Below are 3,719 nucleotides of genomic sequence, written 5' to 3' on the forward strand. Positions count from 1 at the left end.
ATTTCAATCCCAGCTTGGTTTTAGTTAGGGGTGACCACCAGCCTTCCAAATGGATGATTTAAATGGTTTGTGTGTGTTGTCGAGTGGACAAAGGACTAGGAGGTTACCTTATTAGGTCATCAATAATAGCTCAGGTGGGGTCCTCTGTTATAGAAAAAAATGTTGTAGTTATTCCTTGATTTTCTCATTTCATCTTTTGAAACTAGGGTATCATAAATATTCAAATTCTACGCCACACGCTCGTAAGAATGTGCATCATTTGCAACCATGTTAGCTTGCGCTTCTGAGCTTGTTCATAATTCTTGTTGATTAGGGTTCACATAAAACTACTTTCGATTTTAGTGGGGAAAAAGGTAATGTATGCTTATCAAAATACGAAATAATGTAAAAGGTTAAAACCTACTCGCAAGTATGTTCTTTAAACATTTATGATGGTTAAATGTACTAAAAAATAAAATATTATTGATTACTTACCTGCAATACAAGCATGTCTTTCAACCGATAATCCATAATATTTACTCGTTTTTTTTTTGTGAAGAGAAGAAAATATGGACGAATGCGATGAGATTGACCTTTTTTTTTAATGTAAATACCTTTTGTCTTACATTCACAAGTCGCGAGTTAAATTTCATTAAGTCTCGATGTGATTTTGTTAAATACATGAAAAACAGTTATAACCAGATATACAAGGCATATATACATTGACATTTTAATAAATAAATCTACAATATAACTCAAATCTAGCAAAGTAGAAATGATGATTTATATGAGGTGTTTAATGTTAAAAAACTACTTAAGTCAAAATTTCATAATAATTAGAGTGGCATATCTAATAAATGAAACATGGACCTTGAGATTTTGTAAAGTCATATTGAAACTTAGATGTTAAATGAGAGTGTTCCCATTATATCCAGAAATTACTAGGCATAATAGATGAAACCCGATTTATTTATTTTTATTATGGAACTAATTAATTTAATCTACTATAGAAAATGAAGATCCATTTTGTTATATGTCAATTTCTTATGAGTTTTAACACTTGTTATTTTGTGATATTTTTTGAATAAATAATATTCACATGTCAACTTTTGATTTTTTTTTTAATTTTTAAAATTAAAAAGCTACATAATACTTGTACTTATATATGTAAATTATGAAATGTAATTAATGTGATATTAAATTGCTATTAATACATTTTTTTCATTCATTATTTTGAAATTTTATTTTAAAAAATACTTATTCTTTACATTTTAATACTTAATCATTTTTTTAATCAACATGTATAATACACGGGTCTTACACCTAATATAGTATATAAATATGATATTTGAGGTAATTCTTAAATATTAAAAATAATAATAATAAATAAATAAATAAATAAATACTTTAGGTAATTTTTTATTTAGACAATCATATAATTTATCTGGTATTTCATATTTCATAAAATATTTGTCTATCTTATCAAGATATTACAGATGTCGTTAAACGTAAATACATTTGTTCATATAAAACAACTATAGCATACGTTATGAGTTAAGAAAGATTTATAAGAATCCAAGTCATATATGGGCATTTGGTCTAGTGGTATGATTCTCGCTTAGGGTGCGAGAGGTCCCGAGTTCAATTCTCGGAATGCCCCTTCCTCCTTTTTGTATTTTTCTTTTACGTTTAAGAATGTTTACCCATGGATAAACATGATAGCTAATGTGTGGTTTATCTAAAAGAAAAAAAAATGTTAGAATTTTAACCATTAATCCATTATTGATGGCTCATAGTTTTATAATATGTTTAATTAGAACTTGATGAAGATTGTTAGTTTTATATGTGATTATAGATTGTAGAAGTACAAGTATATAATCGATATTTTTAAAAATATATATATATTAAGAAAAAAAATGTATAATAAATCTAAATAATCTAATAAAAAATGAACAAATGCAGTGATCTTTTACCTGCTTTATGTTTGTTAGTATTTAAGTTTCTTTTTCTTTTTCTATAGAGTATGTGATGTTCTGGAACCGATTTTGATTAGTAAAAGTTTTATTAAACATAAGATGATAAAAATATATAGATGTGTCTGATTGGGGTCCTAAACAACCTTTATTAAAATAGACAACACATATAACATTTTTATTGAGTTACTTAAATTTGAACTTGGTACATACGTCAACTATTTCATGTGATAAACGGAGCGTAAAATTATAATGCGTTAAGTTTGATTTTGCCAACTGAAAAATTGGACGACATAACTAAATAGTACTTAGTTAGATTATTTATGAATATGAAAAATAAATTTGATTAAATATAAAATAATATAATAATAATAACAACAATAAATAAATGAAAAATAAGTGGTTGGTAAATCACGTGTTATTGCAAGACAAATCAGCATCTTTACGAAATGTAAATAAACTCCTATAACACCCAACACCTTTACACTTAAAGAAACAAAAAACTGAAAAGACAAGAAAAATGACGCTAGAAGGAGGGCTTGAACCTCCGACCTTGTGGTTAACAGCCACACGCTCTAACCATCTGAGCTATTCCAGCTTTTTGATGTTATTTGTTTATTAATAAATAAATCGGCGACTAGTATTCAAGAAACATCGCCTGGAAAATGACAATATACTTCACACTTGTCCCTATTTACTCTAGTTAAAATAGTTCAAATCGATAAATTTTGGAAAGATAAATTATTCAATAATTTTTTTGAATAAAAAAAATAGAACGACTTTTGTGATATTTTACATTTTAGTTTCCGTTGAGAATGGAGAAATAAATATAAATTTCCTCTTTTTCATTACCAAATTCATAAGAAAGATTTACATAGACGTTGTGGGTAAACGAGCAACAAGTTATGCCGCAACCCCTTTTTAGATGGCAAAACTAATTCTTTTAAAAACAACATCTATAGATCTTGGAGTCATAACATTACTATGCATGACCCGTTGGACTCTATTGAGTAACTCCACAGCTTCTGGCGCAATGAAACCGAAAGTATCAAATGCAAATGGTATAAACGTGTGTTGATTTTCCATGCACGTTTTCTCATGTTTTGCCACTTTGCTTAATGCAGCTTTTAAAGCAGCTTGCCCCACAGCGAAAACTTCACTCCCCAAGCCCACAAGAGGGGAAACCCCTGTTAGATCCACGCATGCATGTTTTCCTCCAGCCCATCCAAATACTAAAACATCAGCTGGTCTAAGTGTTGATCTTCCTTCCAATGGGTCAGTCAGAAAGTTCACAGGGGCCTCTTTCTTGGCAGAAATCTCAGCGCGCCCAAATATGTCGAAAAGAGCATCCCTAACCAGATCGTGTCGGTACTTGAAACTCGGGAGCTCTTTATAATGAACTGCATGCTCCCCAAAAGAGTCCAAGCATGCCTTGCAACAAGCAGGGCAAGTCTCGTCAGCTGGAAATAAAGGGATCATAAGGCGATACGTGAGGATGACCCGATACTCCACTAGCGACATATGCTGGCCAAGACCGTCAATAGGAATAGTCATAAGAAAATCCTGAGCATGTGGGACCATTAGACACACAAAAATTGCTTTATACCTAATCGTCATGTCGAAGTGAACTTCCATGTCTTGGACAATATAAAATTTGAGAATGTAAAGTAACTTTCTTGTGTATCCCTTTTTTAATTATTCAAGTCGCAAGAACACATTCAGTGATGCCCTAATTCTTATATTTGGCATTTTTTAATTTATTTTTAA

The 3,719-nt window shown here is 30.1% G+C and overlaps 2 non-coding genes across 2 annotated transcripts; one reads left to right on the forward strand and one right to left on the reverse strand.

Annotated features, from left to right (window-relative positions):
- Nucleotides 1–1,567: 1,567 nt before the first annotated feature.
- On the forward strand, nucleotides 1,568–1,639 carry TRNAP-AGG (transfer RNA proline (anticodon AGG)). Its single transcript has one exon. It is a non-coding gene; the product is annotated as a tRNA-Pro (tRNA).
- An 837-nt stretch (nucleotides 1,640–2,476) lies between these two features.
- On the reverse strand, nucleotides 2,477–2,550 carry TRNAN-GUU (transfer RNA asparagine (anticodon GUU)). Its single transcript has one exon. It is a non-coding gene; the product is annotated as a tRNA-Asn (tRNA).
- Nucleotides 2,551–3,719: the final 1,169 nt, after the last annotated feature.

This window comes from Lactuca virosa, chromosome 4, assembly GCF_052849685.1.
Source record: "Lactuca virosa cultivar CGN04683 chromosome 4, Lactuca_virosa_CGN04683_v6, whole genome shotgun sequence".
NCBI classification, from domain to species: Eukaryota; Viridiplantae; Streptophyta; class Magnoliopsida; order Asterales; family Asteraceae; genus Lactuca; species Lactuca virosa.